We start from the raw sequence: 25,451 nt of genomic DNA, 5'->3' as shown, positions 1-25,451 counted from the left end.
TTCAGTCTGTTACAGTTAAATTATGCATCTCAGTTTTTGTGTGGTTCTCCCTCTATCTCAATCGGTTGTGGTTTATTCAGGAGTCTCGTGTGAGGGGGGCAAGGTTTTAAGAGGAATACATGAAACACGGGGTACATGCCAAGAGGAAGGCAATGTTAATCGCATAGCTACAGGATTCACTATTTGTTCTATGTACTAGGGACCCACATACTTTGGCTTGAAATGGTTGTTCCCCTTCAACTGTAGATTCCCGGTCTCTTGTGCCTTTTGCAGAAGTCTGCCAGTGTTCTGTAAGGTAGCCCAGAGATGTGCATGGTGTTCTTGAATATTTGGAAGAGCAGAAATGACTGAACGTTTGTATGGGAGTATGTTCGGATGAAATCCATTAAAACAAAAGAAAGAAGAGCATCGCAGAGTGGTATGTTCAGCGTTATTGTCCCTAAATTCTGCTATCCATAATAACATGCTCCATTCTTCACGCCGAGCTCTAAGGTCAGACTCGGCAGGTATTGTTCAGGGTCTGGTCAAGACATTCGGTTTTCCTATCTGTCTGTGGATAAAAGCTGGTAGAAAGTCTAGCATCCACATGCATAGCTTCGCATAAGGACTTCCAGATTCTAGAATTCAGTTGTGAACCTCGATCTGTGATGAGAAAAGCAGCAATCCCATGAGCACTAACTATATTCTGCACAAATACATGTGCTAGTTCCTGAGAGGTGAGAATTTTGATAAGCGTAATGAAGTTACCCATTTTTGTCACGTGATCTACAATCACTAGTATTGTTGTTTTACCTTTGCTGAGAGGCAACTCCAAGGTAAAATCCATCATTGCCATATGCCATGGACTTGGGCATATAGGTTTGTATCCAAGTGACCTCCAAGGACAGAATTGTGTAAAAAGGCCATCACTTGTTGCTGGAGGTTTAAACTAAGTATTTATTGTGCATCTCTATGATGGAACAACCCATCCTTCTGGATCATCTCTTCTGATTCTTCCTGCAGCCATTTGGTACCATCTATATCTTAGAGTTATTCGCAAACTGAATGGAGAAAATCACTAGCTATTACCATAGCCACTTCAGACTCTTTGAATGCAATGTCCGATAGAATCAAAGGAGGTTTGTCTGTGGAGAGCATGTGGTCATGTAGTGGTCTGTCATATTGTGACTAGGCATCAGCCTTTCTATTTTGTTAAAGTACCAACCAAGCCAACCTGAAATGAATAACCTACCTGAAATGGCTTTGTCCCTTTCTATCTCTGCATGGATGGCACTGTGCTAATCCTATGCTTAAAGTCTTTGATAGAAAAGCAGATATTTGAGGTGAGCAGATCTAGAGTGTCGATGGTGTTGAGAGTGCTCTCTACAGGAGCTGATTTCCACCTAAACTTGAGAACTACCCAGAGTTCTCTGCTTCCATTTTGTATAATCTATGCGAGTTCTAATGAGAGTGAAACACGTGTCAGTGGTTGCTTTTATTCATTTCAGGTTGGTATTTTACCAATTCAAAGCTGCAGTACTGGGCCTAGACTGGTAAAAGGCTTTTGTCATTTTACAGATTGGCATGGACAGCACTGTGCTAGTCCTATGCTTAAAGATGTTGCTGTATAAATGGCAAAAAACTTTGTCCCTTTCTATCTTGGCATGGATGGCACTGTGCTAATCCTATGCTTAAAGACTTCACCAATTCAAAGCTGCCTTACAGTGCCTGGAGTAGAGAGTTACGTGCGATGGGCTTCTGGTCGAGTTCTGTGTTAATTCTGCCATCTTTGGAGACCTCTGCAGCACTCTATTCACCAGTGAAACGTAAGTTGCGGTCTCGAGAGTTCAACCAGCCTAAGAAGGTATCTAGGGTCCTCGGGTCTCCTTCCTGGATGACCAGAATGTCATCTATATACCACCTCCACAACTTCAGGTTTTGTTGAAATGGGTTGGTGACAGAGTAGATGTGCTTAGTTTCAAAACCATGCATGTATAGAATTTGCCATGCTGGAGTGCAAAGTACTGCCTATAGATGTTCCTGTGGTTTGCCAGTATAACTGACCTTCAAATATGAAGACATTTTCTTTTAATGCCAGCCTGGCACAATGCATGATGAAGGAGTTAGTTGTCTGGTCCTGGTGAGGGTACCATTCTAGAAGGTGGCATATGGTATCCAAGGTGTTGTCCTGAGGAATATTAGTACACAATGATTCAATATCATATGTAACCATCAGGTTGGTATGAGGGTCAAAGTATACTGTTTCCAAGAGCGATAGAACATGCTTGGTGTCCTAAAAGTAGGATGGCATGTCGGCCATATAGGTCGTAAGAAGTGGTCTACGATTTGTGAGAGAAGTTCTAGAAGAGAAACTATTCCCAACAATAGGTCTCCCCGGTGGTGGTCTTTGTTCCTTGTGGATCTTGGGTAAGATGTAAAACGCCAGTATTCTTGGATGTGTCTGAATTAGAAACTCAGCTTCCCCTTTAGGGATCGACCCTGAGTCTCTCCCATCCTCGATTAAGGTTTTTATCTCTCGTTGTAATCTAGTGGTGGGATCTCGTGGGATGGATTTATAGAATTTGATGTCTTTCAGCTGTCTAAGGCCTTCATTACGGTAGACCTCCGTATCCAATATCACCGTTGGACTGCCCTTATCAGCTGGTTTGATGTTAATAGTGACATCATTACTTGACTCTTCCACACACTTCCTCTACTCTCTGGAGCTGTTGCAAAATGGTCTTTTTGCTCGATCTTTGTTGGACTCATATTCTTTCATCACTGCCTTCTCCAAAGTGGAGATCTCCGAAGGTAAGAGTTGAATCACAGTTAGAAAAGTAGATTTATTTCTCAAACCCGTATTGGGATTAGAGATGGGTGTTACACTCTCATTACTGGCAAAGAAAAAACGAAGACATTTTTTGCTAAAAAACTCCCCTAGTTTCTTGTTTATCATAAAACCGTTACCTAATTTAGTGGGTACAGAGCTCAGCCCTTTCGCTAGGACTTGATTCTCCAGCACTATGAGTGTTTTGTTGCTCAAATTCACAATCAGGTTGTCAGGTCCTAGTGGACACCATAGGTTCTCTCGTCATGCTCCTGGTCACACTCTCTTCCAAGGCAGGGTCCCAACTCACATGTTGTTGGTTCCATGTTAACCGCCCTCTGTTGCCTCTTCGTCGACCTCTTCTTCCTCTGTCCTGTCCAAAAAAAGTTTGGCAGGAAGTGCCTCCAAAAGGGGATGTGTTGAAGGGTTTTTGTGGAAACACCCAAGGTTGTAGTAGCCATCAAGTTTCTTGTGGAGAAAAGAGCTATGGTGTAACCCCACCTCTACCTCTCCTAGTGTTGGGCTTCAATGGGAGATCTGAATCTGAGTCGTTGGAATCGCTCCACTCGTCCGGGTTGAATGTCCACTCTTCAGTATCTCTGCGCCAGCCCCTCATTCCTCTCTTATTTGTTCTCTTACTCGATGTTGTTTGATAACCATCAGCTGTGTATGAATGCAAATTCTCCAGAGACAATATCTCAAGGTCTTTCTTCAATTTTGTAATCTTGTATTTTACCAAATCCTCTTTTATCTCATTTAAGTTTTTCGTGACTTCCTCCAACTTCTTCTTGTATGTTATTTGTATGCCGGTTTTCAGTTGTTCCTCCAAAGTCTGAATTTCTATAATCAAGAGATCAGCTGTTTCCTTAGCTGTGTTTATCAGTAGAACCAGCTATGTTTGACCAGTTCTTGACCAGTTATCCAAAAAGAGTTGTGGTGCATTTTATATGATCAACCCTTGTGGGGCGATATTACCTTTAAGGTATTCAGTTAGTATTGCTGCATGCAGGATTGTTCTAACATGCTGTTTTGTGATGTATCTAAGTTTGGTCCAGTCCTCTTTTTGTTAGAGTGTTTGTGAGATGTACGTATCTAGTATACTAGGCGTTTGTAGAATCACCTATACCATCTCATCATGAAAGACGAGTCCTCTAGTGTCCGTCATGCCTAGGTATGTAGATATTTTCCTAATGTAGTGATATCAAAGGGGAAAGAAACTAAGAATCCAAATGTCTGACAATGATAGCTGTGAATTATTAAAATTAAAATGATGAAAGAGCACCATCGGACAACATCACAGAAAACCTTCCAGACTTTGGATGTTCTTAGATCCTTATTTCTACAATAACAAACTAGCCATATCCAGAAATCGCTGCTTGTTCTTAGTCTGTAACATGGCTAATTGCTGTAGTTGGTATTTATATAAGAGGAACAAAGTCAGAAAGTGTGCCAAGAGTCGTTTTGATAAATCAACGATTGATATGAATGATAAATTATGCCATAGTGCAATTGCTCCAGGTAGGGGCATTAATGAGCTGTTTGCCTTCCAGTAACAAGCCATGGCATGCACACTATTTTATTGACTTGGCATGCCCTTCACACCTTGCACCATATCTGACAACCAAAATGATGTTCTTTGAGAGCTTTGTCTGACGAAGATGCCAGGTGCTGTGCCAACTCTATATTGTAGCACTAACAGAAATATAACTGTTGGTTACAATTTCCAGAAAGGTGTAAGCTACTGTAATGAAAAAGTAAGCTGAAACGGACCTGGGGCAACCACCCATGGGTGTACAACTCCTGGGATTCATGCTTGCTAATGGGTTCCTCAGTTCCTGCTGTTATACCCACGATTCACTTCTTCAGATCGATGCATTGATAACTGTTATGTAGGTTTCTTCCCTCTCATTTAGAACACAATGTTTCACCCATCACTTTGTTGTCTTTTTCGCAATAATATCTGATAGCTTAATCATGATTGATAAGAATGTCAATTGGTGGCAAGCAGTTGTAGGTCATCATTAAGAACTATGGATTTGTGTGATGTGTGATGGTGTGTAAAGTACTTGACATATGATGCCTCCACCTCTGAAAAGCCTGTGTCAGTGCAGCATTTCCTTCACTATAATTGTGTGGTTTCTGAATGTGCAAAATTACAAGTTGGAAAAGCTAACAAGTGAAAGGAATAGCCTCTGGTAACCACTGAGACCGTGAGCTTTCTTTCACCTAAAAGGGTTATCCACTCATGAATATACTAACTCAGGAGTTGTCATTTAAACATTTCTATAAGTTGAAAGAGCTCCCCTTCATTTGTATTAAATGAAAACCGATTCCTTTTATTAAACAGTTTAGTGATGGTGTTCCCAGTAGACGAAATATCTTGAAGAAAATGGTAACAAAAATTGACAACATGCAAAACTGTTGTATGTGTCTTACTGAAATGGTTGTTTACCATCCCAAAATTGTGCTGTCTCTTTGAATCTAGTTGTGCACCTATCCAGAATGAAGCCCATGGACCTTGGAGTGGCAACGTAAAACAGAGCTAGATTCATATGTGATTATTATTGTTCCACCCTAATTCACATTATGCACACGACAGATTCATTTTCAGAACAAATAATATTGGCATTGCTCTAGATGTTTACAAATCATCTAGGTTCTTTTCAAAGTAATGAAACGCAAATGGGCCAGTGATACTACAGTCTAAGGGGCCTAACCTGGCATTGGGTGAGTGGTGCAAATGAGCTAAGGAAAACATTAATTAGTGTGAGGGACTAGGGTGGAAGCCTGTTGGGTTCTACAGAAGAATAGTGGGCATAATGAGTAGAATAAAATTAGGAACAGTGTTTGGTTTGACCAGGGACCCAGTGAGTCTTGCTTCGGATTTCCAAGTAAAGTGTATTATTTATAAGGATGCTATGTTCGTCTTTTTAAAATAGCTTTGAGATGACTACTGTGGAAGCTATATCCTTGCATGTACATTGAGATATGCATCAGATATTAGGAATCCAGTGATTTTATTCTATAAATACCTATAGTTGCCCATCCCCTTAATTGAATTATCTGGCAGGATTAGAAATGTTGAAAATGAGAACAGCCATTTTCGGTATCAGTGCAACTTTGCTGATTTGAATATGGAGAAAATGAAGACTAGAAGGGTGCCACTATATTGGGAAGAGTCATGAGCAAGCCTTAGAAGTAAGATGGGCACTGGCCTACGAGAGAACTGGAGCTCACTAATGGAAACCAAATAGTGAAATATTTCTGAGGCTGTTATCGGTAAAGAGGGGCATGTGTGTGTTGGTTTATGTGTGTGTGGAGTTTTTATCTGCTATGGCAGTACTAGGTGCATGCTCACCGAGTGACGGGATGGCTTTGGTTTTGATGCCACCTGGTCGTTGATGTTGGGTAATTCAGAAATGAAATGGTTGATGAGTTGTCTAAAGCTTGCAGTCTCATGGTATTATTAGTGCATGTGGCTCTCCACTTACAAACCACAAACGTTTGTGTTGGGTTCCTGGGTATTTTTGGGTGTAGTGTGCTGTTTCTGTTGTAGTATAGTATTTTGATTGCCTTGTAAAAACTAGCCGCCCTAATGAGCCCCCACAGGTTTTGAATATTTTAGGGGTACAATTGTAGATTGGGATCATTGCCTCTGAGGTTAAGAATGGATATTGTTAAGACATAAGAGAAATGAGATGGTAAATGTATACCCAGACTATATTAATTTGGGGACAAAATCTTTGGTACTGTGATATGGAAAATTTGTACATATGTGTCCCAGTAAGTGGGTGGGTCTGCTAAGAAAGATATTGTGTTAGAGTCTTGCAACACCAGCTGAGTGTGAGTAGCTAATTTGTTGGGCCAGTCAAGCGAAGTGTATAATTTTCCCTAAAACTGGGAATTTACAATAGCTAGCATAATCACACACTACTGTATCACTATAGCTTTCTATTACAGTAGGGTTTTATTTTAGTGGTCTATGGACATGGAGAAAGGAGTGTAGGAAGGTAGATGGAGGTTTTCCACTACAACAGGAGATATTGGCAGCATGTGGGTGGCTATGGATTTTGTCATATTTGTGGTGTCTGTAAAGGATTATTTTTCTATTGGCTTAATCTGCTCTTTCCTGTGATGCTGTGCCTCAGGGAGATTACTCTGTATACTATTTTTACTATACTTCATTCTTGAGGATATACTGAACAGCAAGCTGCAGTGGTCATCCTAATAAGATCTGATATGGTTGTAGGATGTATAGGCGATTGGAATTTTTCGTGGACTGTTTTGCACTTCATCTGAACAAAGGAGTGGAATGGGAAAGGCACAGGCTTTGTTATTATGTATCTGAAATTGAAGTATTAGTTGAGGGGGTAACTCTAATTACTACTCATAATCACAGTCCTTGTCAGGGTGAACCATTAAAATCACTAAACCTGTGCTCAACCCCCTGGTTTCCGGAAGCAGAATCAGTCCTCTTCTGATCTTCCACCGGTCGAGTAGTGTTCTGAAGAGGGTACTGGGAATTTTACATTTATGCCTGGCACCCACTTGTGTGTGTGTGGGCAACTATGGAACCTTCCTTAAAAAAAGGGTAAATGTTCTGTGTAGTAGCCCTACCCACCTTTGTTGCATTTTCTGTGTGCCCTACAGTAAACAATACCACAGTGCCCCTCCAGGATGGTAAAACCCTTCTCCCTTTGTGCAGAGCATGTGTGCTCATCCCAAAAGTGTGGCCATAAGAATAATCAACCCTCCTCTAGAGTCACTTCAAACGAGTACTAGGGCACCTCCCACCTCACTGTGCTTGGAGCCCGGCTGATCTGGGGGGGTCAAAGGGGCATGTGCAGGTGTCATCTGACATCTGTCTGTGCCAAGGGAGGCTCCTTTAAAGTTAATCACGTTACTGGGTTTTGCCCAAACGGTCATCCTACCAGAGGAACAGACACTTTCTCATACCCACAACTAAGTCTACCCAAGAACACTCACAGTATTTAATCTAAATTGCAATCTCTGTTCTAAAATAATTATAAAGTTGTGAAAAAAATTTCATTGAAATGTATAATTATATTTCTCAGTAACTATTATTTTTCTAAGGGCATGGTTTCATAGACTGGAAATAGGTAACAGGGCATCAGGCCTGTTTGGTCTAATTTTTTATTCTGAAAGGTTCAACAATGACCAGATCGTGTTTTAAAGTTAGGAACAGTGTGTGAAGAGCTAGAGCGGAACTTCACGCCAGATGAGGCCAGAACAATCCATACAGAATAGTTTTACCTACTTCTACAGAAGGCTAACATGAAGCACACTCAGCCTTCACTTGCAGTGCTTATTAGTCTACCTTCCACTGGAGACGAGAATGGCAGACTATGCTATATATATTGACTATGATGACGAAGTAAAGACTATGCTTAATTTTTCTACATGTATGAGAGAGTGAGCCATCTTTGAAACAACTCAAAATAGGCTTTTCTTTTCGGTGTTGAAATTATTAGTAAGCCAAAGAAATGAAGGTGGAACCGATGTAAAGTTGTACAGCCAAAATGCTGCAACACTTTCTGCTGTTCACGTTACTTGTGAATTTTGGAGTTACAATTCTGTTTGTTTTTATAATAGTTACTACACCTATTGTGTGCACTGGAATAAGATTTTGATTTTAAAACAAATCGTTTAATATATTGATTGTTTCTAGTGTTTTTGAGTGTGCCTTTCCATTATAAAAAGTGTTTGGGTTCCCCTACTCATTGCTCTGATATTTCAAAGAATAGATTGTTACCTGTAACTCATCTACCTCAAGTACTGCTCAGTGAGTTGTGGGGTGGTTCCACTCCAGTTGACTTTCTGTCTCGTTTTGGGACATTGACGAAGTTCTCAGTACAAGGGGAGTCTAGAATGCCTATTGTCTGGGCTGTATAATTCCCAGAAAACACATCATGCCCCTGCCGCAGAACACACTCTTCTATACATTGGAGTAATTTTGGATGACACTATGAAGAAACCAATTCTTAAATTTAGTGGAGACACCTATTGTAATATTGGAAACCTCATTCAGCTTGAATAGGTGCTTCCTTTCTGCTATGGGTTTGTCTGGCTATTGATTTATAAAAGGCTATCCCTCACTTTGACTTCAGTTTTGAATCTCCAGTTTTGAACTTGTTAGTTGATAATGGCACAATCTGCTCCTGTTCTGCTATAAGATGTTTTCAGGACACCCATCACACAACTTCCTCGGGATGTCCATAACACAGGGGGCAGGGTAACTTTCATTGTAAATGCACGTGCTGCATACCCCTTTGAAATATTTTACTCAATGGAGAAGGATTTTTCCCACGTACAAGGCAGCTGTACTCTTAGCTAAGTATGAACCCTATAGTGACCCTTACCTGTGAGGATATCAAGAACATCAACCATAGTTTGGTGTTCACTTACCGCATATAGTTCAAAACATTTAAGGGGCCCCTTATTGGCTGGATATAAACCATATCCCAACAGAGCAAATCTCTGTATTGTGAAAGCAAGACCGTTCCTAAACCAGATAGTACCTGTTTGTAGGCGACTTTGATAGGATGTCCTACAGTCGACTAATATGGAAGCATGTGCTCCTGGTCCTGCACAACATCTGCATCCTGCAGTTCAGGTGAATAGGCCAGACTATTAATGCTAGCACGGGTAAAGCACCCTTAAAGCGAGAAGAAATTCCATAATGGATTGGCCGCAAAACTAGTCTCATAGATGTGGCCATCACATGAGCCATGGAAATGAAATGATCTGATAAATGCACCCTCATGAGAATAAATTATTACTTTAAGTCATTGACTCAAAAAGATGTCCGCCTTTAAGGTTAAGTGATTCCTACCGCAAATAAAGCAAAGGGTCTCAGAGTCTCACTGCATAAATGTCCATCCAGCATTGTGTCCCAACATTCCTTTAACACACACGCCTGGATCGGCCTGCCAATACAAATCCGAGCCTTCTCTTCAATTCTTGAATTCCTAAAGAAGACGAACATCTGACTCTTTGTATAGCTACCCCAAACCTCTCTAGGTATAGCTACCCCAAACCTCTCTAGGTGAGGCTAGTCTCAAACCTCCTCAGCACTGGGATACCCTCCCAGGTGATAGCTTACTTTACGAACACACATAACATAACACAATGCAGTTCTCCTGAATAATTCATATTTTTAGTGTGGGGTGTGTTTTGAAGAAAAGTTCTAGTATGTGGGACTTGGTTCAAAAACGACAAAAATTTGCTATGTTTGTGAACCTGAGAAATGTGCATATATCTCTCATTTCTCATGGTTCATGCATCTTTTCTACTTCTCTCTTGCAAAAAAGCTCATGGAGAACCAAATGATCTGCTTAAACTTCCACAAACTGGGTAGTTTGTGTGGTTTGTGTGTTTCTCTTTGAGTATTTGTTCTTTAGAGAGATCAAATGAATGAGACAAAACAGTCTATGGATTGTGCCCTTCCAAAGTACATGAAAGCATATTTCACAGGTTTGTACGGATTCGTATCCACCCACGTCAGAATAAAAATTTAAAATAAATAACTCAGCCCTCTTTGAGACCAGTAATTTTTTCAAAACGTGTTAGGATTTTCATAGTTAAGTTGGTGAAAGCTTTTTTTCTCTGCAAGGATAGACTGTGAAGTTTAATGAAGTTAACATACTCTTTAGCAAGTATGACCAGTGTAACACTTTCTGTTGCAGTAGTCCCAGCTTCACATGCTTATTAGTATTGACAGTTATGCATGGTCAGTTTACACATGTTTCGGAAATGATGCCCCTTTCTGGCTTTGTCACACATTTGTCGTGTTAAACATGGTCAGTGCACATATTTATTTTTCACTAAAGCTATTTTATCAATGACTTGTTCAGGAGAGACAATCTAACAAAAGCAATAAGTGCATGAACACAATTTATTGTAGACCAAGCCATCCATGGGCAGTATTGTGGTAATGACACAATGCCTCGGTCTGCGTTGCAGTGCACCTTTAACAAGGTATTCCTGATGAGACTGGGGCAGAGCTCCCTACTACCAACAATGCGCTGCCCTGAGGCTGCCGCAAACTCTTGCCTGGCCTGGGGATTGCACATTAGTGAAAGGCAGAGCTGCTGTTTGAAGCAGTCACTCGGTCTTCCAGCGTGCAAGCTGCATCCGTCTGCACTTCAGTAGAGGGGCTAAGATCCCCTGCATGTGGATGCAGTGAGGGACTACTCCTGCCTGCATGGGAATGTGTGAGGCGGTCAATGGGACTTCTTTCACCATCTCCAGATGGCTGCCCTCCGGTGACACACTGAATGTGCGCAGCTTTTTTGTGATGCACTGTCAGTGTGCCTCCTATTGATCTCTTTCCCTCTGCCTTCATGTCCATAATTTGGAGCGAGCACAGAGAAAAAGTGTTTATTTAAAAAAAAAAAAAAAATCCACTTAAGGCTATGTGTAAGAGAACAGGGCTTTTCCGGATGCCCCCCACGTTTTGCCCCCAGTTTGACAACTAGATGCTGGTTTTAAACAGTGCACTGGAGCCTGCTAACCAGGCTCCAGTGCCAGGGCGCTCTCCCTAACACAGATTTATGTGAATGGTAACCCCAATTGGCTAGGACTTTACCCCCCGTAGAAATTACTAGGATATGGTACCAGTGGTACCCAAGGCAATGGTGGACCCCAGGGCTTGCAGCACTGTTTTTGCCACCTTGAGTGACCCAAAGAAACTACTGACACCAGGTTTGCTAATGCAGACTGCAGGGGCAGAGCACACTGCTCAAACTCGAATTTGCCCTCACCATGTGCAGCAAAGTCAATGGACTCTCTTTGATTTATGCCAGTCACCCCTAATGAAGGCCTCCTAATGCCCAGGAGGCAGGGTGCAGTATGTTAAAGGGTTTGACATGTAAGTGCAAGCTTGTATGTCCCTGTAGTGCAATTTGCCATTAGAGGATACTATAAGTGATAGACGGTCCACAGGATAATATGAGCTGTCACCCAGGCAAACCTTGTGGTTGGCAGCTCCATTATGGTATTGTCTAATATGTCCTGTTTGGTATAAAACAATGTGCCTTCTTGCCCCTGACATGAATCTGGAGTTGAGAATGATGTGGTATGCACCCAGGTGGCTACCTTAGAGGTTGCCCACATTGCTCACTAGGCTTCTCCATGATCTGGCTGGCAAGTCTGATTTTCCTGTACCTGCTGTCGCCAATACAGGATTCTGATCTCCTGCAAGGCAGTGTGATCTCTCCTAGGATTCAGAAAACAAAGGCTGGGAAAGGAAAGAGGTCACACCTCCCTCCTCCCAAGCAGGTTAGTGAAGTGGCACATCATGGCAGTAAGCTTCAAAGGCTGCAATGCCTTTGACATGCATCAGGGCTGACTCACAGTAGACGAAACCGCCATCCCCCTGCCCCAGGCACAATTGCACCTGGAGCGGTGGGACATTAGTCAAGTAGGTGTACATCCCCAGAAGGCTACCCACACCTCCAGGGTGAGCAGCCTGGTCTGTACACTAAAATGAGATTTCGGCCATGTTTAAGAGTGGCAGAATAGAGGGCTCTGGGTAGAAAAGGTGACCCACACCCCTGGATCTGGTCACTTCCGGGTCAGATTAGCTGCGGGGACAGGTAGCTCATTGACGTCTAGCTCCCACACCACTAATTCTCCTAAATTTAGGGTTTAGGGACCCTCCCTGACACCAGAACCTCAGCTTGGATCCAACTTGCATCAAAGAGGACACAGAAGGGACCTGCATCATCGACAACAGGAACTTGTGCAAACAAAGAGAAGGATGCCCTGAACCTGTGGTAATACTTCAAGTAACTGTATGAATGAGGCTTGTCCTAGGCTGAAGGTCAGTTCCCCTATACTGAGGGACCACTAGGAGAGCCAGGAGCAAACACCAACTTCCTTGGACTAGTGGGACTAGTCCCCTACAATCTGCGAGTAAAACGATGCTCCGGAACTGAAGAATCACGGGTCATCGGGCCCTCCGAGGGATCGGCTGAATCAGATGGAATAGTGCATTGTGGAAACTGTAGTCCCACCATCCACAACATTTCATGCCACTATCATCTTTTCCAGGGCCTCCAGATGTCGAAGAAGCTCCAAGCTGAGCTTACCGCTGCGACAGCTTGATGGTCACCAGTCCAGGAGCCAACCCCTTAATTCGATGCTGCATTAAGAGGGCATTCAACAATACCTGAGACCGATGTCGGCAATGGCCCAGCTCTTGTGTGTTTGCACCTTGTTTTCAGCAGCAACCCGTAAAGTTGTTAAAGCAGCACTCCCTCGGCTTACGTTTAGCACCAGGGACAGCCAGGACAACTCTGCACCTGGGCTCCACAGGACAGGTAAAATTTAACTGATTGTTGTGGCTTGGTCCTGGGACCCACATCACTTTTATCCTGCAAGGGTACAACGCAACTTGACCTGAGAATGACCCATTGTCACTAGTGGTTTTTCCCATTGACCACAATGTTACATTTTCACTGAATTATTTTGCACAGATTTTTCTATTACTTCTAAAATCTATAACTCTGGTTATATATAAGCTATTCCATCCATTTTGGTGTCTAAATTAAGATACAAATACACTCTATTTTTGTAAATTGTTGTCGGATTTCTCTCAAGTTGTGTTGTTACTCATCTTCCATTTTGGTACTCTGAAATGCTTAACAAATGTTCCTCTAGTAAAACCTGACTGCTCTTTGCCACACAACCAGGACAGATGATGGATTTATTAGTTTGAATCCAAGAACTATCTTTGGAGTATTGCGATAGTATTACATGACGAGCACTAACTCCCACACCACATAATACGCCACTTTCCTCTACCATGCAAATGAGGGGATGCCCTCTTAAGAGATTTGCAGAATTACATGTGCACCATTGCTACCAGTGTTATAGAAGGGACCGCACAGGTGTCTGCAACTTCTTCTGTAATACATCAGTGCACTAGGGTGCACATGCCCATTGTGCCCCTAGGCACTGTCTGTAATGTGGCTCATGATTCATACTCAGTCCTGTTTCCCACTTGTCCTTAAAAGCCTTGTGAGAATATGAACAAATACAAACCTTTTCCTGCTATCAAATTAGGCCTATATCTTTCTGTTTCCTTATCTGCTTGCTCTCTGAGCAGTACTATTATTCATTTTAATATTCTCTCTCATAGCCCAAGATCATTGTAATCTCTCAATACATTATAGCTCTATTTCAACGCTTTCTAGCTATGTTATCATAATTCTTCGAGATCTTGCGTGATTCTGAATCCTCTTTTTGCCTACAATTCTAACTGATTTCCACAGACAAGATTAAACCTTGCACTTATGAGTTTCTGATCCTAGTTCTCAAGGTATAGCACCCATTTTCTTCCCTAGACAGCTTTCATAAAATTTGATGCTAAAAAAATTATATGAATAATCATGGGTTATTTGTTCAAAAGAAATGCAAATTAACCTTCTGAGATGATTTTTTTTTAAAAAAAGTGGTTAATGTCTGGTATTGGAGTCTTCCTAAAATAAGTGTCCTATAAATAAACTGTAAGACAAGGCTGCCAGGGCTCCAAGTCCTCTGGTGTTTTGTATTTCAGTAAATGGTTTAAATGTAACATCTTAGTGCATTCTGGGATTTAGTGCAAGTTTTGGATGAGAATGTCCCCAGCTTGCACTCCTGCCCTAAGTTAGATGGAAAGCGTGTCCATGGTACTTTTCTTTTAGTCTCAGCTCACACAACCATTGTGTGTACAATGATGGCCGACTGTAACAATTTTGACCCACAGTCGGGCTTTGTAGTTTGTAGGAATACACCTAGAGTGTCCTCCTTTTGACAAATATGACTACCGTCCGTGCACCAAACTGCGTAGTAGTAGCCTGACTGCTTTACTTGTGATCTGGCTTTTCCTTCACTTCAAGGTATGTGGGAAATGTGTGTATGTGTGTGTGTGTGTGTGCACGGCGCGCATCGCAGGATGGACTAGGAGTGTGTGTGTCTTGGTAGGCTACTGACCAGTTTCCACTGTGAAGATGGTGTACAAAATGAAGAGTGAAGTTAGCCTTTTAGGTGAGCAATGTACATGGCAGCACCCCACCCATGCATTCCTGAAGCCTTTGTTAGCAGGCAGACTACAGGGCATGAGAAGACCCACTTGTCCCCACACACACCCCGCCCCAGATGTACTATAACAAACAGATTGAAGGTTGTAGAGTGGGAAAACGTTTGTCCTCTTTGTGCCCTCCGAGTTAGAGAATCCCCCCTTCATCCAGCTGATGAATGTAAGCTAAGAATGTGGCTAGTCTGTCTGGAGAGGAGGACACAAACTGGCAGAACCACCTCAAAACTGTCCCGAAGCTCTGCCTAGGGAATGAATTCACAAGCTCTTTCGGTGTCTATTGTATAAGGCAACTGTAACCCTAAAGTGCTATTCCAGGACTTCTCACTGATGGGTGCCCAGGCAACCTTTTTAGGAAGGTGGAGAAATATCTTTGCCCCAGGCCTGGTGTCTGTCACTTCTGAGGACCTTCCTTAGAAGAGGAGCCTGTTCTGTTAGGGAAACCGGGTCTGGTGGCTTAGTGTACTAATGTATCCACTGTAAGGGCCTGTGTTTGACCTTACGGTCACAGGTTCAAATCCATGAAGCCCACTCAGCCATTCATCCTTAAGAGGTCGATAAAATAGGTACAGTTGAGTCGGGTAATAATAAACATCTATTATTCAGCATCAAGGTACCTTTCTTGGTGAACATGCGCTTTACAAATACACGTTATGTTATGATGTTAAAAAGCTGAGCCAGAGGTTCTGCAAGAGAAGAATGCTCAAACAAGAGAATTCAGCATTATGTACTCAGTGCGGAGGCTGCCAAGAAAAAGAACAGATCAAGAACTGAGTAACATTTACACTGTGAAGCCCAGCAGGAGACTTGTGGCTAGCCCCATGCTCTTACGCAGCAGATTCATCTACCTGGCTGTCCCCAGCTAGGCTTCAAGAATGTCTTCTATCTCCTCTCTTGCCTGGTGGTGTTACTGTCATAAAGTGCAACTGGAAAGAATCCACACCAGAGAGTTCTTGCACACTTCCCTGAAGTGCAAAGCACAAAATTGGATGAACCACAACAGCCACTTTCTGCTGTTTGCTGAAGACGATCCCCAGCATTTGTACATCTTCTTCAGTAACCTTTGCAAACTCAACATTGCTATGTCCCTGAGTTCCTGAAATATAGACTGGATGGACTGCTCTTGCCCGCCAATTGACTCCTCTCTCACATGTGTTTGTGAAACTCCTTTTGTTTGGGCCAGCCTGTGACCACCACTGGAAAGGCCCCAACACTTTCTTAGTCCAGCTGCGAGCACTCTTCTATCTGCAGATGTTTCTGTGGCAAGCTAGTTCTGTTTGGCAAGAAAGTGGTGTCCAGGTGGCCACACTTGTTCATTTCCCTCTGTGAAAGGAGTCTCTCCTTGGTGCCTGGATACCCTTGATGGAGCAGGGTTTCGCAAAAATGAAACCTGCTTGAATCAAGTACCCCCATAGTACGTACTAACAGTAAGTAGACGTAGTGAGCCTAACGTGCACCCGCATAAACCCGGGGGAACTGCTTTGCGCGTGCCTGAATTAACACGCAATCACAACAGGTGGTGGATATGTACATGTTCCATGGTCGAGACAGGATATATTGTCTTTTACAAATGATTTTCCTAGATTGAGAGAAAAAACGGTTGAATGGTAGACACAGGTAGATAGGCTTGTAAAGGTGTTAAGAGTTTTGTTAAGATTTAGATGGTCTATTTGATATTGTTGTTACAGCTGATCTATGGAAAAAATGTAAGATTACTATTGATTGGCCAAAAGAGGTGCCCTTTAAGAAGAAGTAATGAAAAAGTATAATCAAGTAATCACTTTCTTAAAGGGAAAGATCACTCCAAAAGAAACAGATTGGGTTAAGATTGACTGAACTACCCAGGAACCAAAGGAGTCAGTACATGCATATTACAAATGGATGCTACAGGTATTTAAACAGTATAGTGGTTTTGAAAATATTGGAGACATGGGCCATTTTGTATATCGTTTTGTGTTCAGATTGAGGCCTGAGATTAACAACATGATACAGCAGCATTTCATCTGTTGGCAGAGCAAGACGGTGGATGAACTCCTACGATATGCAAAGTATTGTAGTGATGAAATTTACAGTAAACAAAAAAAGTTAAGGGAGAAAATGATGTAGGTACAAGTGAAGGTAGCAGAGCAACAAGAAAACAGCAATAATCAAGCAAGTGGACAGAGTCAGAATGGGCAGAATTACAGTGGAGGTAAAGGAAAGGGAAACATGAGTAAGGAAGAATCTATGAAGAAATTTCCATGTCATGCATGCAGTAAGTTTGGACATTGGAGGAATGAGTGTAGAACTGCTAAAAAGAATAACTGGGGATATCAACATTTTAATTCCACAGATGCAGAATGAGGTGGGTGTAACACAACAGCAGAAGCAGCAGATAGTTATGTAACAGTTACAGGTGCCACAAGCTCCCATTTCAAGTAATGTGAGTGCTCAGGTGCAAAGGTACAATGTGAATACCGGATGTCACGGAGGAGACCCGCTTGGTAAGAATCAAGGTGTGGGTCAGTAGTATTGGTTGCAATGCAATAGAAATGACTCAGACTCCTCTCAATGACGGTCCCTGAGGGGGGAGGAAGAGTGCATACTTGGCGCATCTTTAGCAATAGATCAGTAAGGTCCATTTGTTGACGGAAAGGAGGAAGAAAATGATATTACATTCTTAGTGAACACTGCTGCTACCCGTTCTACTGTGAGAGCAGCAGAAATTCCTAACTTTACCCTCTCTGGAGAAGCTATCCAAGGTGTAGGAGTCTTGAATAAGCATATTAGAATTCCAGTCACGAACCTAATAGAAGTTCATATTGGAAGACATGCATAGGTTTGTGGTATGTGATTCAATCCCGGTAAATCTCTTGGGAAGAGATTTGCTGTGAAAAATTAATTTTGTGTGGGATTTTACAAGAACATAAATTTGTTCAATGACAAAAGTAGATCCGATTCAGATAATAGTGAAGAATGGTGCTGTGTATCAAAACACACCACCATACCAAATGAGTCCAGAAGTGAGAACAGGCATTGCTCCAGTAATTGACCAATGATTGAACAGGGAATACTAAAGGAAATAATGAGCAGTCCTTGAAATTCGCCTATCATAGGTATCAAAAAGCCCAGTGGGAAGTACCGGACAGTGCAGGATTTACGCAAAAGAAATAAAATTGTAGTGCCTTGTTGCCCAGTGGTGCCAAATCCAGCAGTGATTCTTTACCATGTTTTGGCATGGTGCGGAGTCCCTCAAGGGTAAACCAAAAACCCCTCAATCTTTAATCAGCTCTTGAAAAAATGCCTAGAGACTTTAGTCATGCCAGGAAGTTCGGTTTTGGTTCAGTACATTGATGACCTACTGTTGGCATCAAAGACACGAGAGGCATGTGTAACAGACGGTAAACAGTCATAATATCGATTCCAAAATATAGAATGGACATAATATCGAAGTAAAAATATAGAATGGACAAAATATCGAATGGACACAATATAGTGGTTAAAAATATCGAATTTAAGGTAAGTAATATCGATTTTCAAAATATAGACGTCAAAATATCGCAGTATACAATATAGGCATTAAATATATCGATTTTTTAATAATATAAATTTTTTTAAAGTGTTTTGTATGTTAGTATATGTGTGAAAAGTGTATATTATTTTTGTAATGTATGTTTAATGTATTTTAAGTAATGAATTTTATGTTATTTAATTTTTGCGTAATTTAATTCTGTAGCGGGTTGTGGGTTTATAGGGGAATAGGGTGGGAAGTAATTTAATTGTAATTAATTAAATATTTTTATTTATTTATTGGTATTCATTTTGAATTTATTGTTATTTTTTAATTGGTAATTATTATTTTTTTAATTGCCAATTAATTTGTATTAATTGATTAATTGTTAATTATGTTAATTTTGTGAATTTATTTTCTGTAGCGGGTTGTGGGTTTATAGGGGAATAGGGTGGGAAGTAATTTAATTGTAATTAAGTAAATAATTTTTTTCATTTATTGGTATTGATTTTAAATTTATTGTTAATTAATTTTTAATTGGTAATTAATTTCTATTAATTGGCAATTAATTTTATTTATTGGTAATTATTTTGTATTAATTAAATATTTGATAATTATGATAATTGTATTAATGTATTTTCTGTAGTGGGATGTGGGTTTATAGGGGAATAGGGTGGGAAGTAATGTAATTGTAATTAATTACCTATTAAAAATACTTTTTGTGTATTGATAATTAATTTACTGGTAATTTTTTAATTGATATTAATTTTTATTATTAATTAGTTTTTGTTATTGAAAATTAATTAGTTGTTAAATAATTATGAATAGGTAATTAATACTAAATAACTATTATGTAGTTGTATTTCTAATTAATTATTACATAATATTAAATTGGTTATTAATTTCAATTAATGTTTTATTGGTATTGATAATTAATTAAATTTTAATAATATATTAAATCATTACTTTCCCTACTGTTAAACTCACTGGAGTGGAAATAGTAATTTTCACCCTCCCGCTATCCAACGCTTTCCCTACTGTTGCAGTCTCTGGAGTGAGAATAGTATTTTTTACCCCTACGCTATCCAACGCTTTCCCTACTGTTGCACTCTCTGGAATGGGAATAGTAATTTTTACCCCTACGCTATCCAACGCTTTCCCTACTGTTGCACGCTCTGGAGTTGGAATAGTAATTTTTACCCTCCCGCTATCCAACGCTTTCCCTACTGTTGCACTCTCTGGAGTGGGAATAGTAATTTTTACCGTTATGCTATCCAACGCTTTCCCTACTGTTGCACTCACTGGAGTGGGAATAGTATTTTTTACCCCTACGCTATCCAACACTTTCCCTACTGTTGCACTCTCTGAAGTGGGAAAAGTAATTTTTACCCCTACGCTATCCAACGCTTTCCCTACTGTTGCACTCTCTGGAGTGGGAATAGTATTTGTTACCCTTACGCTATCCAACACTTTCCCTACTGTTGCACTCTCTGGAGTGGGAATAGTAATTTTTACCCTTACGCTATCCAACGCTTTCCCTACTATTGCACTCACTGGAGTGGTAATAGTATTTTTTACCCCTACGCTATCCAACGCCTTCCCTACTGTTGCACTCTCTGGAGTGGGAATAGTAATTTTTACCCCTACGCTATCCAACGCTTTCCCTACTGTTGCACTCTCTGGAGTGGGAATAGTATTTTTTACCTCTACGCTATCCAACGCTTTCCCTACTGTTGCACTCACTGGAGTGGGAATAGTATTTTTTACCCCTACGCTATCCAACACTTTCCCTACTGTTGCTCTCACTGGAGTGGTCATATTAAATGTTACCCTCCTGCTATCCTACGGTAAAATATTGTACATTTTTTATTAATAACTTAAATTAATTATATCCTAATTTTAAGGTTATTTGAGTATTTTTAAGTATGTTTTAGTTAATTATATTTATTATTTCATTAATTTTAAATGACTTTTAAGACATTTAAAAAAATTCGATATTTTGACTGACTATATTTTTCACAGACTATATTTAGGATTCGATATTTTTGTACTTACCTGTTTGTAGATAGGAATTCGATATTTTGGCATTCTATATTTTGGTGACTATATTTTGGTAAGTCTATATTTTGTCATTCTATATTATGTCAGTGATCCGTAACAGACACCATTGCTCTAATGACCCATTTAGCAAGTGGAGGACAAAAGTTGTCCCCAGCAAAACTACAATTTTGCAAACAGGAAGCACAGTAGCTTGACCACAAAATATAAAAGGGAGTCAGAAAACCCCAGAAAGAATCCATCTGATCAAACAGATGAATCCACCCAAAACTCAGAAAGAGGTGAAAATGTTTTTGGGAATGGTTGGATAGTGACAGCAGTGGATATGTGGTTTCTCACTGATTGCAAAACCTCTAAAGAGGTTGACACGAAAAGCTGTGAAAGATCCGATTGTTCTAGAAGATGAAGTAATGGATGCTTTCATAAAACTGAGAAGCAGTCTCTGTAGAGCACCTGCCTCAGGAATGCCAGACTATACAAAAGAATTTGCACTGCACTGTTTTGAAAAAGATGGATGCGCACTCTCAGTCCTATCTCAGAAACATGGACTGGCACGACGTCGAGTAGCATATTTTTCTGCTACCCTGGATACAGTGGCTGCAGCATTGCCAGGATGTCTGAAAGCAGTAGCAGCTACTTGCATGTGTCTGGAACAGCGTGAACCAATTGTGATAGGTTTTCCTGTCAGAGTATATGTGCCATATTCTGTTGAGATTCTTTTGACTCACACTAGAATCCAGTATCTCACTTCTAGTCAGCTGACTAAGTATGAAAGAGTGATTCTGGGTGCTGAAAATGTGACTGTGGGTCAGGTGCGCTACTGTGAATCCGGCAACTTTATTGCTCGCTGTGAGGAAGTAAAGAGGAAGCAAGTCACGATTGCCTGGATGTGACAGAGTTGTGTACTAAACCAAGGCCAGATATAGAGGACAGTAAAGTTGACAAAAGTCTGAAAGCAACCGTATTCACAGACAGCCAGTATGGATTTGGAATTGTGCACGATTTTGGCCAGCTATGGATGCAAAAGGGATTTCTGACCTCTTCAGGTTCCCCTATATGAAATGGTATATTTGTGAAAGAGCTATTGGATGCTTTACAATTGCCCCAAAGAATTGCAGTAGTCAAATGTGCCGCATATCAATCAGGAGACTATTATGTGACAAAAGGCAATAGATACACAGACCAAATTGCACGTTATGTTGCCCAAAATACAATGGCTATAAACAGATCAGTTGAAAGAGAAAATACAGAATGCCATCTGATGTTTATAGCTACAACAACATTAGAAACTTGGGATGAGGTGAGGCAAATGCAGGAAGAGGCAAGTGATGAGGAAAAGGAAATCTGGAAACGTACAGGCTGTAGAAAAAAGAGAGCAGATGATGAACTATGGGTTTATCAGGATGAAAGACCAGTTTTACCAGACTCTTTGCTTTCTCACATGGCCAGGGTGTACCAAGGACATGCACGTATTGGAAGAGACGCAATGATCAGATTCTTTAAGCAGACATGGTATAATCCAAAGTTCAGGGTCATTGCAGAGTACCTTTGTCAAAGGTACATCATATATCAGCAGCGAAATCCAGGTAGAAAGACAGTTGTAAGTTGGGGATGAATTGGGAGAGCAGGAGGTCCATTTACCCTACTCCAGCTCGATTTTATCGAGCTTCCCCCTTGCAATGGGCTGAAATATGTCTTAGTCATTGTTTTCTTGTTTTCTCGCTGGGTGGAAGCCTACCCCATGAGAAGAAATGACAGCCTCACAGTAGCCAAACTTCTGTTGAGAAAACTGATCCCTACATTTGGAATTCCAGTAACTTTGGCGACAGATAGAGGAACTTATTTTGATAATAAGATAATTCAGCTGATTTGTCCAGCATTTAAAATTGAACAGAAGCTGCATTGTGCCTATCGGCCTGAAGCATCTGGAGTAGTTGAGTAATGAACGGCACTATAAAATCCAGGTTAGGGAAAGTGTGTGCATCCACATCAATAAAGTGGCCTGAGGCTTTACCCCTTGTGCTGATGAGTCTGAGAAGCATCCCTGACAAAAAGACTGGGCTTGAGTTCCCATGAAATCCTCATGGGAAGAGCTATGAGACAGCGAACAAACTATATATGTACCAGCGAACAAACTAATAGGTATATCTGATGATCTGGTGCTTGACTATTGCAGAGGATTAGCAGAACTGGTACATTCTGTGTCTCACCAGGCTGGAGAAGAAGTAACAACAATACATTGAAATTAAGCTCATGATCTGAGTCCTGGTGAGTGGGTCTACTTCAAGAAACACGTAAGAACATTGTGTTTAGATCCCAGTTGGCACCGACCTTACCAAATCATCCTGGTGACAACAACAGCAGTGAAGTGTGCTCGCTTGCCAAATTTGATTCACGCGAGTCACACCAAACGAACCCTAGATCCAACTGAAAGACCGAAAGAGCCACAAACGGTGAATCAAAAACAAAGTTCAGTGGCTGAAGTGTGTAAAGCTGATGAATCTAGAGTGACGGATTCTAACAAACCAATGGATGGTGAACAGCCAAGCACAAGTCAAGTAGAGTGAACGAGAGATTCTAGGGTTTCGAAGACTGTCCTTGGAAAAAAGAAAGTGAATTCTCTAACGATCCAGAAGAAAATGAACTTCCAACAGAACCTGAAACAGGTGAAACTGTTGATGAACCAAAAGAAAGAGAGTTCACTGATGATCCAGAAGAAAGTGAACTTCCAGGTGAAACTGTGTTCAAACCAGAAAAAAGTGAGTTCACAGTTAAAAGAGAAGTTATTATAGAAACAGAGAAAAAAGAAGAAACTGAAAGTCAAAAAGAAAGTCAGCCAGAAAAAAGGGCAAATAAAGAACATGTGAACCAGATGTAGAAGGTGAATACGAGGTCAAAGCAAAGAAAGCAAGGAAAGGTGATCATTGGTTGAGTGGAGTGAAAAGACTAAAATACACTTTTGTGAAGATAAGGTTAAGAAAGAGGCCAGAACAAAGTAATGAGGTCTCAAGTCAAACAGATCAAGCAGAGTACAGGAAAGAATTGGTGTGGAAAACAAGAAGAGTAAGAATTCCAAGTAGAAAATATAGAGCACCTGAGTGGACCTATGTGAAACTGGAAGAAATTGAAAGATCGGGTCCAAGAGGAGGAAAAGAAAACTCTGACACTGAGCAAGTTAATGAAAACAAACTAAGACCTACTTAAAGAACTGTGACAAATCAAGGGTCAACCTTGGTGATTTAAATGAAATAAAAATTCAAAGCAGACAAAATAAAAAGAATAAAAAGAAAGGGGGTAAAAAAGAAAGCCTTGAAGTGTAGGATTACACTACTATTTTTCCTTCATTTTTAGAAATTTAGAGGCATAGATAGATTTTTACATTTTTGTTTTATACAGAGAAATTGGCTGAAGCAGAAGGGACTGAAATTCCAAATCGTAGTTTTAAACGTAGGTGTACTAAAGCTTGCTTATGTAGTGTGTTGTTATTAACATTTATGTGGATACTATTAACTGTTCTTATACCTATTCTAATGGTTACTGACAAAAGAAATAATTCTGATGACATAAAAAATGAAATGAATGATGTCACTAATGAAACTCCAATTACTAAAATAGTACCCTTGGATGGAAGCATTCTCCATCATGATAAATCAATTAGTGATTTCTCGTTAAATGTTTTTATTAAGTTACGCTATGAGTATGTTGAAACTATGAATGTAAGTGATTGTTATGTGTGCATGCAATTACCTTCATCTGTTTCTGAAGGGGTGACATATCACCACCTTCCATTAACCTTTGGTGTGTCGTGTAGTATACTTACCAGCCTATTATATGTAACGGCGAAACTTGAGTACCACTACTCCAACATAGACTTAGTATTTTCAGAAATTCCTGTTATTAAAGAATTAAACAAAGTGTTAAGTGGCAAGAATGCATTGTATAAGGGAGAATCTTTCCATATTACTAAAACGTTAGATATAGAATATGCTTATAAGAATAATTTAACATGTAGTTTAAGGGTTCAAGAGAAAGTATTCGTAGAGATGGTAGAAAATAGAAGAGAACGTTTCCAAAAAAAAGCTACTGAACAAAAGTCCCGAATACCACAATGGGACTTTAGTGAAGGAAATTAAGAAAAGGGCGAAAAATACGCTGCGATGTCACTGGACTGGTCACAGAAAGGAAAGATTTGTCTGCTTAGAACTAAGACTAACTATAATAACTACTTCATTGGTTCTAGTGAATGTGAGCATACCATCCAAATTACTGGAGGTTGGCTTGTTATAGATTGCCTGTACATTGGTGGGGAAGTTATTTTGCTATAGTTTTTCCTAAAGTGTACCATATGGACCAAAATAAACTGGACAAAATTAAGCAAGTACTAACACGTAACAAAAGAGCAAGTTTCTCAGAAATAATAGGTGATATTTTTGGTACACCGATACCCTCAGTTGGAGTCGGTCTGAATTCACACAAAATTCAAAAATTGTCCACAGTGGTTGACCAACTATACCAACAAGAGAGAGAGGGTCATAGGGAAATTTAAAGACCTAGCCCAGATTCACATCCCCAATGAATGTAAAACACAAAAAGAACCGGGGGTCTAGTGGCCAACACTATAGCCAACGGTCTACAACTCCTCAGAGAGGGAGTCAGAACATGGGTTACCTAAAAGCCCACAATGACCAAACAAGCAAAAGAGAGCAAAAAGTGACTAATAGTGAGATACAAAAACAACTAAATGGATTCCCATCAATTTATCGCTGTTATCAATATTCTCATTTGGTCATCCATCTACAGGGATAGTATGTCTCTTGATCAACGAGACTTATTTCCCTCCCAATGAAGATCAGCTGGATTGGATCATACCCATAATCACTGAAGACAGAGAATATATTTCTTAATAACCGATCACAAGAGAATTCGGTGCAGTGCAAAACACAAAAAAGTGTTGATTTAAATAGGGTGATGAGGTGAAGAACAGGAAAACATTTTAT

General features: G+C 40.5%; 1 protein-coding gene across 1 annotated transcript in view; it reads left to right on the top strand.

The window, feature by feature from the left end:
- DNAH11 (dynein axonemal heavy chain 11) overlaps nucleotides 1–25,451 on the top strand; it is a 3,642,058-nt gene that overhangs the window by 135,811 nt on the left and 3,480,796 nt on the right. The gene's annotated exons all lie outside the window — the stretch shown is intronic.

The sequence above is a fragment of the Lissotriton helveticus genome, chromosome 10 (genome assembly GCF_964261635.1).
Source record: "Lissotriton helveticus chromosome 10, aLisHel1.1, whole genome shotgun sequence".
Lineage (NCBI taxonomy): Eukaryota > Metazoa > Chordata > Amphibia > Caudata > Salamandridae > Lissotriton > Lissotriton helveticus.
The sequence above is the reverse complement of the archived record's forward strand: the minus strand, read 5'-3'. Positions and strand labels throughout refer to the sequence as shown.